Below are 15,361 nucleotides of genomic sequence, written 5' to 3'. Positions count from 1 at the left end.
CAATAGTTTGAACCTCTCACGTTTCTGGTGTTTTTCATTAAAAGGTTTTGCAATGATAATTACTTTGGAGTCCAATTAAGCTTTTATAAATGAATAGATAAATGCATTGCAAACAAAAAAACCTGCACTTTATTTAACAATTAGTCTACTGCTCATTTTGAACACTGCTAAATTTCTAAAGGACTCCCATCAAACTAAAGCAAAAGTAATGAAAAATGCGCAATTATTTTCTATTCAAATATAAAATACTTGAAAATAAGATTAAGAAACATTACTAAATTAACATGTTAATAAAACGTTAAGCTTTTGGGTTGTCAGTGGTGGTAGTTGCTTTTTAATATACAATGGATAATATAACAAGCTTTTAAAATACAACACATTGATAAAGATGAAACCAGTGGTTTCTTACAAAAAACAGTGTGTAGTCAGGGTCACATTTCAGATGTCTATGAGTTGTTAACAGCTTCACCAAATAGTGACTTTTCCCTGTAAAACTTCAAACATGCTTTCATTTTAATAAATGTTCAAATGATAAAAGATCCCAAAAATCAAAGATTAGAGAAAAAGTCCAAAAACTGAAAACACATTTGTTTATCAGATCTTTCCTCTTACTTCTCCCATTAATCATCTCACCACCCCTCACATTTATCTGGTGACCCTTTGGAAGGGCCCGACCCCTAGACTAGGAACTGCTGGACTAAACTAGCTCCACCTCCAGCGGCTACAACAATAACATGCTGCTCTAACACTGATGCTTCATTATTAATGATCTAATGATGTCATATACAATAATCAGTCAGAGGGACCAAACCATTACTTTTACTACAATACTTAAAATACATTTTGCTGCTAATTGTTATGTATTTTTTTCTTAAATGGGATTTGTTTATGTGGGGCTTGTAATGGAGTATTTTTACATTGCTGAATTGGTACTTTTACTTAGGTAAAGTATCTGGATACTTCTTTCACTTTCGATTGTACACAACCATAATCCATCTCATATCTTGAGAGACATCTTTACCAAAACAAGCTAAAACTTGGCTTATTATTCATCATGGAGAGTAGTTTTTTTTACTCTACAGAGTACCCTTTCAGATATTTGGAGATGTTGTTAAATGTCTTGCTCGGTTTTCAAAATCTGGCTTGTAAGTTAATTATCTTTAAGAAAAACAGATGCGTAAGTAGCTGTGTTAATTGAAAGTCTCACACACCAGATGGTTACACATAATCATCTGAGAAGCTGTGCTTGGTTTTGGAGAAAGGGAAGGACTTTCAAAAAATAACTTGGCAGGTGATTGGATAAACCATCTGTCTATCACCGTCCATTAGTTTTACCTTGTGAGGTGGCAGCTAGATCCGCAACGCTGATTGGTCGGGACACTAGCGCGTAACTTGAAGCATCCCAAACCTGAAAATGGTACACACCAGCTAAAAACGACCAAACATCTAAATATTAGATTTTCATGTCTTTAAAGGACAGGAAGGAAGAAACATGACCAACACCCATCACCCGTGGCTGCTAGGTAAAGCAGGACAACTTTAGCATTGACAGCTGCTTCATCAGTGCTAATTTTGGAGGGGGACTAGGTGGCAGCAGATAAAAAGAGGACTCGCCCTGGTTGGAGTCGGAAAGTTTCGGATATATCAGAGATGAAACTACATGGACTGTAATATCCTACACAGCTCGTAATGGACCATTTAAACACTGAGACACTGAAGGAGGTCTGCTGCATGATGAGATGAACAGAAGCTCATTCAGATCCTCCTGACCCTCTTTGGCAATGTTTGTGAAGGATTCAGCAAAAACTATAGTGTGTCTATGTGTGTGTGTGTATGTGCGTGTGCGTGGTGTGTGTGTGTGTGTATGTGTGTGTGTGTGTGTGTGAGGCCTTTTCAGCAGTTTGGTTTCCTTTGTTGATCAGCACTATACTTAGTTAGTTTTGGAGGCTGCTTGAGCTGAGGTTGAAGCTGATAGTAGCTCGAATTGTGATTAGCTCTTTGATTACCAGGCTGATATAAAAAATAACCAAAATGAATGTGAAAAATGTAACAGTTCTTCAAATCTGTCTTAAAATAATAGTCACAAATGGACATTGGAATGTTTTTGTCTTGCCATAATCATTCCTCCTCTTCATACTGGCCATTAGAAGATCCCTCCTTAATGCACTTACGATGTAAGTGATGGGGACAAAATCTGCAAGCCTCCTTTTACTTAAAAATGTATCTGACGCTAATATGAAAGTTCAGCTGTCCAACTTTAGTCAAATCAAGTAGATATCTTTCAAAGTTAGTTTTTTTTGTGCCAAAGTCCACTTTTTGTATTACTATATTTCCACCACAGCTCAACAGAGAAACATTCTGTCAGAGGAAACACAAAAAAGGAGTTTGATGCTAAAAAGACTGTAAATGTGGCAGATATCCACTTGATATGACTAACTCAGATTGCTGAAGCCTCATAAGCTTTACTGGTAAATGCATTTTTGCACAAAATCTGGATTTTGGCCTTCGTCACTTACACTGAAAGCACATTTGGAGGGGATCTTTTAATATCGAGTTTGAAGTGGAGGAATGATTAAAGCGAGGAAAACCACAATTCACACTTCACATGGGTACCTGTTGTTTTAAGACAGATTTGAAAAATTGTGAAACTATCCTTCACGCCCTTCTGTCTGTCAAATATGCACATGATGTTCTGTTCACATGAGGTAATATTGTAAAAAACTATTCAATTCATTTCCTCCATCAAGTGTCTGCCTGTGGTGGCTTTAGGAAGAGTAATTACCTCAGAAACCTGTATTCTGTTGGACGCCTCATCAAGATGACTGACACATGTTGGGGAATGAGCTTGACCAACTGTGGGGGATGAACAATGCAAATCCTGCATAAAGAACAACATTTTATATTGGGGCCATATTGCAGCAATAGCTGACATGTGTAGCATGTCAAGTTATTTTTTTCTTTTAATGATTGATGTTTTGCATCACTCGTGTCGCCCAGTTGCATGTTTTTACTCTTCTATATTCCAGATAATATATTCATGAAGCTTACTCAATTAAACCTGGAAAATAACAGTATAACATCCCAACATGCTGAGTAAACTGATTCAAGAAACACATTTTTGCAGACTCAACCATTTCCAACTTTATTCAGCTGAGAAAGACTCCTGATGCATAAGCACTGTGTGGCTCGGTATACTTTGTACTGTAAATGGACAACAGATGGCCCCATCATAAAACAGACTCTGGATTTGTTTTTTCTACAATATTTCAACCATGTGTACAGACAACAACAATTCAGCAAAACAGGTTACCCAACCCAGCGGATTTCCTCTGCGTATTTGGCAATATGGATACACCAGAGTATTTCCAATTAACTGCATTCACTAGCTATAGCAAGTCTGAAATGATCTCTAATTCAGTAACGAACACCAGCAGGAATATTATCATAATTTTGCACCGTCATTGACAAATGTGACAGGTGTAGTGTCGTATGGGTTTTCCAGTTTTTGGCATTCATAAAATTTAACAAATTGCGTTTTGGCATTGTTAGCAGAAAGAAGTGTAAATGCCATTAGAGCTGCAACGACTGGTTGATTAATCAATAAGTTGCCAACTATTAAATTAACTTCCAACTACTTTGATCATTGATTGATCTTTTTGAGTGTTTTTTTAAGAAAACAAATCTGATTCAATCTATTCAAATGTCAATATTTTCTTTTATTTTCTCAATTGATCAATAAAGACACCTTCAGCAATTCCTACAAAGGAATGAAAAAGTTGTGTCAATGGTAGGACGTCCCCTGTTTGCAGGGGACGTCCTCACTCAGATGTCTTGTTTTGTTCCAACCAGCAATCCACAACCCAAACATGTTCAGTTTACTGTCATAGAACAAGAAAGAACCATTTTCTATAAGATGGGTTTTGGACTGCTGGTCGGAAGCCATCTTGGGCTTTGGGAAACAGTGATTGACATCTTTCAGTATTTTCTGACATTTTGAGCCAAATAACTAATCGGTCAATCAAGAAAATAATCGATAGATCTTTTTCTTTTTTGTTCCGCTGTGGGAATTTTTGTTGGACTGATATTTCTCTTGTATTTTTGCTGTGGAGGTTTCTGTAATTTGTCTTCCTGAAAATTTGAGTTATTACTGGGATTTAACATCAGTGTTGTAAGGTTAATAACTAGTCATTTCCGTCAATTTGGAGCACCTCATCATTCTAAGGCCCACAGGTGTTTGCACATTAGACCTCTGGTCAAGTGGCAGTTGGGTTGTTATCACAAAAATCTATGGCATAATAACAATGATAACTATTATTATACATAGGTTGTCCTTCTCTAACAGGTTCAGCAAATTAGTCACAAGTGTCAGGGAGACGTCAATCAAGCACAGTCTGTGATCACCCACACAGTCATGAGAATCAGGCGACAGCAGTGAAAACACCTGTGTGGGTGAACTATGGGTATGTATGTGCCTTAACACTTACTGTAACTCCTATAAATGTTAGATACAAACACATTATCAAACCCTCATCTGAGATGTAGTTGTTGAATGATATCAAACTAAACTTGGTAAAAGGGCAAGGTGCTCAAAAGAGAGTGCCTGTGAATCATGTTTCAGAGAGAGAGGGAGAGAGAGAGAGAGAGAGAGAGAGAGAGAGAGAGAGAGAGAGAGAGAGAGAGAGAGAGAGAGAGAGAGAGAGAGAGAGAGAGAGAGAGAGAGAGAGAGAGAGAGAGCGATAGCGAAGTGAGTAAGAACACTTGGAAGAGGTATGCAGGTGTTGATGTGTTTTGTGAAGACTGAGAGGGATTCTGCTGGCCCAAGTTAGTCAAGTATGTTGTTCCACCACTGAGGGACCACACATTAGAGAGCAGACAGTAAGGACTGTGATTTCCTGTCTCAAAGTAATGATAAGACTAGTCGTTGTTCATTTGTAAAGGTTTAGGACATAAACCTCAATTAGGGATTATTAGAGACTTGAACTTGATATGAGCATTTTGGACCATATGCAGTGTTTTTCTGTGCATGCTGGCACCCCCTGCTAGGGCTGTGTTACAGTGGTTGGTGAGAAATGACCCAACATATTCATTAAGATTAAATACAAAAAACCCACCAGCTATTGAACAAGTAAAAATTGATTACAGAGAAAATATAATGATAATAATAATAATAATAATAATAATAATAATAATAATAATAATAATAATAATTATAATAATAATAATGATAATAATAATAATAATAATAATAATAATAATAATAATAATAATAATTATAATAATGATAATAATGATAATAATAATAATTATAATAATAATAATAGTGATAATAATTATAATACATTTTATTTTGAATGCACTTTATATTGGGATGTCCTTGCATGAACTGACACAGCATTTCTGTTAAATTAAGTTCAGGACTTTGACTCAGCCATTCCAAAACATTAACTTTCTTCTGCTTTGATAGATCGACTTGTGTGTTTAGGGTTGTTGTCTTGTTGCATGATCTACTTCCTCTTGAGCCTCCGTTCACAGAGACCTTGACATTTTCCTGCAGAATTTGCTGGGCCAACTCAGAATTCATAGTTCTATCAATGCAAGCCGTCCTGGTCCAGAGGCAGCAAAGCGGACTCACAACATGATACTGCCACCACCATGTTTCACAGATGGGATAAAGTTCTTGCGCTGGAAAACAGTGTTGCCTCGTCGCCAAACATAACACTTCTCATTCAAGCCAAAAAGTTTGATTTTGGTCTCATCTGTCCACAGAACATTTTTCCAACAGCCTTCTGGCTTATTCACGTGTTCTTGAGCAAACTGTAGATGGGCAGCAATTTCTTTTTGGAGAGTATCTGCTTGCAACTCGCCACGCACACCACTGATGTCCAATTTGGAATCTTAAACATTGACATTAGCCACTGCAAAGAGAGTCCTTTAATTTCCTAGACATTACCCTGGGGTCCCTTGTGGTCTTCTGGATTATTACACGCCTTGCTTGTGGTGTGATCTTTGGTGGTTGACCCCTTCTGGGGAGGGTAACAGTGGTGTTGAATCCTCCATTTGTACATAATCTGCTTCACAGTCGACTGGTGGAGTCCAAACTCTTTAGAAATGGATTTGTAACACTTTCATGCCTGGTGAGCATCAACAACTCTCCTTATAAGGTCCTTAGTAATCTCCTTTGTTCGAGCCATGACAAACCTCCACAAACCTGTACTGTGAAGCTCAGACGTTGATAGTGAAGACCCAGATAATAGGGCAGGGCCTCCCAGACTCACACCTGATTGTCATCCCATTGATGGAAACACCCAACTTTAATTTCCCCCTTCAAATGAATTGATAATCCTAGAGGTTTACATACTTTTGCCTTACACAAATATGTTATATTGCATCATTTTTCCACAATAAATAAATCAGCAAGTGTAAGATTTTTTTTTTCATTTCTTTAATTGATGTCTCTCTATCTAGTGTTAGGACTTACATGACAATCTGAACAAGGTTTAAGTCATATTTATGCAGAAATAGAGCAATTGCACAAGCTTTCAAGCATCACTGTACATGTGTGTTTATGTGTGTACTGAAGGGAGACAAGAATGGGACTCTTTGAAAGTTTGGGGGAAAAGGATTGCATCATAACATACAGGACAGTAAAAAGCAAAAAGCAAGAAAAAGAAAATCTAAAGGCTGTTAAAATAAAATAAAATAAAGACTCCCCAAATCCCTAAACTGACTATTTCACAAGAGGGAGCTCTGTGGGAGAAAGCCTTAATATCGGCAGAGGTTTTGTAAATCTTAGAATAAATAATAGATCAGGACTATGGGACCTTTGGGTACATGCAATGTAGGAGTACAACATATTATTTACTGCTGTGTTTTACATGTTTGAGTATCTGCATTCTGTGCAATATTTAACTGGAAGCTGGTGTAGAGACCACAGGATTCAGTTGATGTAATATTTTAAAAGCAGTCTGTCAGGAATGTTTTAACGAAATGATACACTTTTGATGATTCATTGACACCAGAGAATTTAGTAATGGAATCTAAATGTAGTAACAGCTTGTATTAAAGTTGTCAGAGTTGCTGAATTTCTAAGGTTTCTGTAGAGGATCATTTTCCCTCCATTTCATTTGTAACTGAAATGCAACCCCATTTATTTTAAATGCTTCCAAAGCTAATAACACAAATCGTAGTGTGATCCTTACCTGTGCTAAAGACATTTTTACAAAATCTTTATGTCTAAAGCACACAATTGATGGTATAAAAGTTGTGACATTTTGGGATTGTTCTGTTTTATATTTTCTATTTGCATTGTACAAATGCCTAATTAGAAATGGATGTCTAGCATAAGGTTTTTAAAGTACGCCCAGAATGACTAAATGAAATAAAATAAATACACAGGCTGTTTACTTGTAGCAAAGAGAGGACGTCACAAACAGGATAAAGCTGCATGTATGCTCCTTTTCCAATTCAAGCAAATAAAGTTGACTTGGCCAGTGCTGGATACATTATTCAAATTCTATTCATCAGTAAGATAAAGCTTTGGGGAAGACAAACCGTGTAAAAATCATAAAAGTAACCTTTCTTTGAATAGAGTGAAAACTGAGCGCATTTAATATCGTGACTGTTAATGAAAGTTAAGAAAAAAAATTACATTAGGAAAAAGAGCTGAGCTACAAAGGAACTAATGCTAATAAATACTGTATAATGTCTAGTTTCACAGAAGTTATTTTGCAGGTCCTGAATATGAGACAAGAATAGAATAAGTAATAAACTGAATAAAATGAGCAGCATAAAAGGAAATAGAGCTTTGGACAGAATTGATTTGGCAAATGATTCATTTGTGGGTGGCTGTGGCTGCAGTGCACCATTTTTTCCCCTCCTTAGCATAAAAACAAATTGAGAACTCCTTTACTACACTTTGCCAAGAGGGGTGTAGAGAGATACATTTTACAGCGGCTATGCTGGGTAGGTGTAGCAAAGCGAAGAAAGGCAGATTGATCACATTATGGCTTGGCATGATGGCACACATCTCTGGCACACTGTAAGTGCGGTTAAGCTGCCAATTTTTATGCTTTGTGGTCAGGCAGGACCAGTGGAAACAAATGCTCCTGGCACAAAAGAAGGATGTAGTGTGTTACCTATTAAGTGAAAAAAGAAGAGAATTGTGCTATGATACATTTTAGTGCATGTGGTTTCTGCAGTGGGAGAATTATTGCCTCTCTTTTGTTAGTGCCCATTTAAAAAATAAAATAAAATAGAGAGAAAAATATGAGCTAGTTAACCTTTCTGTTTGTGATCAGTATTACTAATGTGAACATCTTCTGTTACATGTATGCTCATAGCATCAGCAGCCACAGTGTGTGTGTTGTTCTCTGTGTGTTTAAGATTTCATGTGGTAAGTCTGACCAGAGGCCATTTCTCAAGCATGCAGAAAATATCAAAGCCAAGTTTGTAATGGCTTCTACATTACAAGACAGAATATCATGCGGCTCAGGAGCAAACTGCAGACAACCCTAAAGCATTTAGACACTGCCTCTAGCACCTTTAAGATCACTTAAAGGTTATCTATCTTTTTTGCCAATTTAACTCTGGTTCAGGTGAACTTTAACATACATTTTCAGTGATAAGCTGAAATAAGCTTTTTACCCTGTGTGATACATTTTAGCACGTGGAATTTAATATCAGCCATTTGTAGTGTGCGTGTTTGCTATTGGGTTTTTATCTTTTTTTGAACAAAGATGAAGCTGAGCACTGAGCAGCAGTTGGTGCAGCCCCAGTGTTAGCCATTCTCTGTGTGTGTGTTCAACTAAGACGTCGACTAAAGGGAATACTTAATCCGAAAGTTATGATTTTTGTGTTTGTTTTCCTCTGTTGCCTGAAATACCAGACTAAGAGGTTTCACTGTTCACAGATAACTGAGCTTCCAAAGTGGTATCCAATTAAGAAGTACAAAATGTCCCTTGAAACTTCTCACAGTAATGGTTTCCAAGTGTCTGGCACTCAATCCTTATGTTGAGTAAACATTTCACTTCAATATTGCTGAATAAACTAATATCACTAATCTTCCACCAGCGTGCCAATGCTTCGTTTATCAGCCAAACTTCCTATGTAGATCACATTCACTTGAAACCCAATAGCCAATTACAGTGAAGTAATCAAACTCACCAGTGATTGACCATGTGCATGTAGTGTCCATGAGCGAATGAAAACAGATTACAACATCTAATGTCTAATGATACAATATGTCTCTGTTATTGTATAGATGTGTCTAAAACAGAAGGATATGTTCATTTTATGAGTGCAGATTGCTTTGTTAAATCTAATATTCTGCTTTATTGAGTGCATAACTTTATCATCTCCAATATTTTTATGTGTTAAATTGCATTTCTCATAAAAGCAACATCACTGTGTCCAAGGACGTTTCCTTATGGCAATCAGCTGTACAATAGCATTCTTAGCAGTATTTATTTTGGGGTCAAAGAAGTGAGAAAAAGTATGAATAATAATCATAAAAATCTGTATTTTTAACTCAATATTGAGCGAAAATATGTCCAAAGTCTACACATGTAACTCATGTTTAAAGATATGATTTCAGACACTGCTGCACACTGCTTGCTGGGCATCCTGCCCCTGAGTTGGAGATACAAGCAAAGTCAGCACATTGTGTATCTCACTAGTATCTACATTCAGCTGCCAAGAAATGATGCAATGAAACAGTTTTTCTCATGTTTGACAGGGAATCCAAAAGACTTGTGAACAGATGTGATGGTTTGGGATACCAGCAGATTCACAAAACCATGAGAGTACCACTCCTACCAAGTGCCTGCTTTGCTGTCTCATTGACAATATTAATTCAATGTTCAAGTGATACAACAAAGTTGATTGAAAATATACTTTTGAAGTGGAAATGCTTTAATGTTTGAGCTTGAATCATCAACAAAGGATCAGCTTTGCAGCTGAGCAAAAATAAACAAACACAGATCATAACAAAATGATTATGACAAATTATCACAGATAACTATAAATAATCTAATAATATTGACTTATTGTTTAACAACTTTAATTGTCCATACAAAGTTATTCCAAGTAAATTGTACCTTAAACCTAAGTGACAACCGAGACATGACTAAAGATGCCTATGTTTGAGACTTCCGGTATGGTAGAGCAGCAGTGTGGTACAACTGTGTACAGGAGGCGACAGACGACCTGCGGAAAAGAGCAGCTTGATCTTAGTTTCAGTATTATATATCTAGGAAACATACCAGCCGGAATGAATAAACAAGACAGATTCCTATTATACATATTACTAGCAAGTAGCAAAAAAGCATTAACCGGGAAATGGCACTGAGTGTCCGACTATCCTCGATTGGATAGAAATAGTAAAATAAATTCACAATATGGAAAGATTAACATTTTCCCTGAGACATGATACAGAGAAGGGTAACAGATATTGGAAGAAATGGAGATGTTACTGCAAGATGACTGTATTTTAATATGTTTGCTCTGGATGGACTTCTCACTGGGATTTTCAAAATGGACCTCCTGAATATACAGAGGAACGCTCCCCCCTCAGCGAGGGTACCTCGAAGGACAGCTATTAGGTCTTAAAAAGACATGGGTAAGGGTAATGACAGGGACGACAAAGAGCATGGCTTGTGTGTGAGTTGAGACGAAACAGTTGTGCGTGCGTGGTGTGAGTGTTGATGGAGACTGTGGATGGTTCATTGCATCGGACATCAATCAGAAATCGATTTCTCTGTTATGCAGCCACGCTCAACCTCTCCGACAGCAGTAACAGAAACAACCAGTTCAGCTGATGGACACTTTCTTCTGTCTGTCAGTTATTGGACTGCTGTGTGAGAGAAAGACAGAGAGTTTTCTGTTCACTTTGGTACATCAAAGCTGAAAACCAGTTGTTAGCTGAATTAAACAAGTCATGTGGAATTATGTTGGATATTGGAGCCTAAGTCTAGTCTTTGATCTTGATTCATGAGATTGGAATGACAGGTAATGTGGTTGTCTGTTGTAAGACGTGTGGCAGACCTTCCTGACTGATTCACCTAACTTGCGCAAAGAATGAAGACTTTTTAGAAACTAATTTTGTCTTCATCTTAGATGCGATCCAGTGGTGAAATACATTTACTGCACTGCTATTTACAGTATTCGGTTACATAAGGGTGGAGGTGAGGGACATTTTGAATTGACTAGAGAGAGACACTGAGGTTACCAAGGAGCTGACTTCAGCAGTTTTTAACAGCAACATTAATTGCTAATCGTTTAATCGTTTGAATTATAAAATGTTAAAGCTAAAAATACACAACTAATACTCAAACTATAAAGTGTCAAACATCTCTAGTGTCCCTTAAATCAATAGTTTAGGTCTGTTGTCTTTAAAAAAGAGGATAAGAGTCTTTGAAGAAACCAGAGGGGCCGTTGAGACCGTTGGCCTACTTAACAATGACTGCAGGTGATGCTGGCCTTATCCATAAGTGGGGCTCTGTTGTCAGTTGCCTGCTGGTTCGTCCTCCCCGGAGCCGCTGTCCTCTGGTGGGCTTCCGACCTCCGTTGCTCACTGGTGACAAGAGACAATTGGCAGTAACTAATCCCAACACCATCAGCCCGCCCGCTTGTGCCCAAGAGTACCTTTTCACTTTTTTTTACTCATGCAACATCGTCTGTATTGCGGTGTAGTACTCAGGGTGGTTCCCTCTGTTGTGCTGTGTCTTCTCCCATTGTGTCTGATTTGCTCTTGTTTTTTTCCAGCTCAGAAACAACCTTTCAAAGCTCAGGCTCATTGTGTCTCAAGTGGTGATGGAAATGATAATTCATCCTTTTATATTATTCTGTCTTGACTATTGTAACTCCCTTTTTAACTGACTCAGCAAAACCTCAGTGGACCATTTACAAGTGGTCCAAAATGCTGTTGCTAAACTATTGACCATGTCCTCAAAGGTGGTCAGATACCTGCCTATATCAGAGATCTACGCCACCAACAGATCTCTAAGGTCTTCTGATCAGGGTTTGCTGGTTGTCCTTGGAGCAAGGCTTAAAATGAAAGCAGACTTTGCTTTTGAGGTTGTGGCTTCTAAACTTTGTAACTCTCCTATTGGATTTCAAATCCTTGGACACCTTAAAAAAGCAGCTCAAGGCTTATTTTTTTTCAGACTTGACTTTGTGTAATTTTTCTATTTATTCTATTTTATGTGTGTATGTATGTTTGTGCTTTATCTCCTCTGTGTGGCACTATACAGGTGCTCTATAAATGAAGTTATTTACTTACTTGTGGTTGTTTCTCCTCGCTGTCTGAATCCCCCTGCACACCCTGGCCTTTTCATGTACTTTACGAAGAAGACACATGAAGCACTTTTAGACCTCGGGGATGCACTCAGTGGATTTCAAGTGAGAAACACTGAATGTTGAGATAACTTTTACAAGAAGTGTACAAGAAAGCCCCAAACTTTACTGAGCAGCAGACAGTGCAATATGAGCATTACTTTGGCGTTTGGACACATGTTGAGTACAAGTCCAGTATTCACAGGAATGGCCCTGCTTTTTGTCAGCCTTTGTTTGGAGCACAAAAAAAGACTCTGACATTTTGCTGAGGACAGAAAGCATACAGTCAGTTGGTCTGAGCGCCTGCTGGGAGTCACTGCAAATGGTTTTACACGAGGCGACATTATTTAGATCCTCTCCGTCCACAAACCAAAACAACATGCTTAAAAACTGTTGACAGCTGCGCAGAGGTGCAAAGTCGGGCGTAGATTCTCAGTGTTGTCAACATACTTGAAAGCTTTTCACAAGAACCCAAGTTATTAGATTAATTGTTGATGTTGCACATATTGCTCAGTGCATCTTTAACTTGTCTAAATAGGAGAGTATACCAGCCAACTGTCCAATAAATGAGTCTTGTTAACCATCACTGGATGCTTTTCTGTTTATATGCATCTCTGTTTGTGAGCTCCAAACTACTGATAATTACAGGGGCAGGGTGTTTACTGATAAAAGGTAACATTTAATGGGATATTGGCAGAGTGACTCAATATGTAGCTGCTTCAGGGCAGGTTTGGTGCTTATCTATGACCTCTTTTGTGACGAATTTGCATGTTGTAGTGTCCCAAAGACTCTGTTATCTGGTGGATTGGATTAGTAGTGCTCCATAGATGTAAATGTTTGAATGATTATCTGTTGGGTTTCAGCGACACGATGAACTTACTCTGTCTTGTCTTTTACTCAACATAAACTGGATTATACTGAAGATGAACGAATTAAGCAGGAAGGGAAATTAATTTTAAAGAACATTTCATGCTTGAGTGCAGTTTGTGCTCATTTCAATGCCTTTACTTTTCAACGCTAGATTAGATTTGTTTCCCGTGTTATTGTGTTGTGAAATATTTGCCACTTGATCTACTTTTACAATATGTCCATCTTAGGTATTCACATTTAATTGCCAAGTGTGATGTTGCATTGAAGTGTCTGTAAACACTTTGCTAAGGACAATGTCCCAGATTTCATCATAAAAAACAGGTGAAAACAATTAGAGAGTTTAAAAAACCTGCATTACAGAACCAATCCAAAGTGTTTAGGGCTGCCCATTATATATATTGGGGCGGTGACATGCAGTTCACTATTGAGGAGAATGGGAGGGGGCGCATCATTTCCAGTAAGGTGTGTCCCTGATGAAATGTAAAGGCTGTAAGTTTGTTAGAAGCTGTTCTTGCCACCATTCAAGCAAATACTGTACATTTAGAAATCCTCAGACTTTAGCAGGTGGAGATCTCTGACTGCCTGCTATGACTATGGTAATGCTGCTTTAGATGTTTAAATTGTATTTCAAGAAACAATTTAGAGTTAAAGCAAAGATTCCCCATGGAACGCAGTCATCCACTATTTTCAACTAAACTAAAGCTTTACTTGTAGCTTTACTCAATTTATGAGTGTAATGTTGCAGCACACTGGCAGGCCTTCTTGTGATGACAGTTTGAGGAGTTACACACTGATGACCATCTATTGAAAAACTTTGTGAGGCATGAACCCGGCACCCAGTTTGTCTGACAAGATACATTTGAATGCTACACTTTAATTTCTGTATCTGCAAGCTGTCAATTTGCACCTGCCCCACTCATCCCAAAGCAATTTTGTGTCACTCAGGTCAAGAAAGCTGCTTTGGAGCTAAAGACATGCTGTAATCCTGTAAAAGTATTAATGTTTGTTTTGCCATTGGACAGCTGTTAATTTGTTACAGCTGGTAAAATTGGTGGAGAAAGTAACTAGTAACAAGTAATTTCTGAGTTTGACACCAATCTGACACCACACACTGGTCAACAACAATGATAATGCTATGTAACTGGTATGCTGTTCATCACTGTGGAGGCTGTTACCCAGCAGGCTTTGACAGTCTTATTAAAATAGGCTTTTTAATTAATGATCTTGTCTGTTTATTACAAGTGTCATGATGTGCTGCAACCCCTGCACATTTACACATTGTCAACATGACAATACACCCTGATGGCTATCTTTGGTTATGATCTAGAAATCAAGACAGCGTTTAATTCATCAGGAAGGGTGGGTTAAACTTAGAAGCTGTTGCGGAGCACGATTCTCCATACAGAAATACTGACAGGGTGCCTGAGGGTCTGGTCACTTTCATTATAATAGACAGCAGAGAAGATTTGGTTTCTGCTGCAGTCACCAGGCAGCTGCAATCAGGAGCCCGGCTCTCTCACGCTATCGCCCAGTAATTAAAAACAGGGAGGATGGAGGGAAAAGCTTGCATTTAACCTTCACATCCCCTTGTTTTATTAGAAGTGAATTTCCACATCCTATTTGGGTATACCTCCTGAACAACTTATGTCTTACTCTATGCAATTTCCCTTATGTGGTCAAAGTCCTCCTCATTATAAACACTGAAATTAGTTTTTAAAGTCACAGTTTATCGGGTATTTTTTTCTTTCTGACAGTAAAAATATCTCATATAACAAATTAGGATTTGTGTGCTTTCTAAAATAAGACTCATTCCTCTCATGCTTTAAAAAAAGGACTAGAGCTTGCAATTGGACTTTAGAAAAATGAGTTGTGAGGTATTTTCTCCTTATCCACAACTAATTTTGTATGCCAACTGGGGCGCTTGGCTTGCTGCCCTTTACTGCGGCGCACCGAGGGAATCCCAAATTCCTGTCGTAAAAAGCACAGGAAGCTGTGACCTCTTTTGAAAGACTATGAATCATCCTGTTATCTCCATCTCTTCAGCAGCAGGGACTCTCATTCCAACATATCACTTTCGAGTCAGGGCTCGGTAAATGAAGTGGGAAGGCAGTAGTAATGACATTGCAATGGCATTCTCGGAATTGAATTGGGGAATCAAATT

This window comes from Scomber scombrus, chromosome 5 (genome assembly GCF_963691925.1).
Source record: "Scomber scombrus chromosome 5, fScoSco1.1, whole genome shotgun sequence".
NCBI lineage: Eukaryota > Metazoa > Chordata > Actinopteri > Scombriformes > Scombridae > Scomber > Scomber scombrus.
This window is presented reverse-complemented; position numbering follows the sequence as displayed.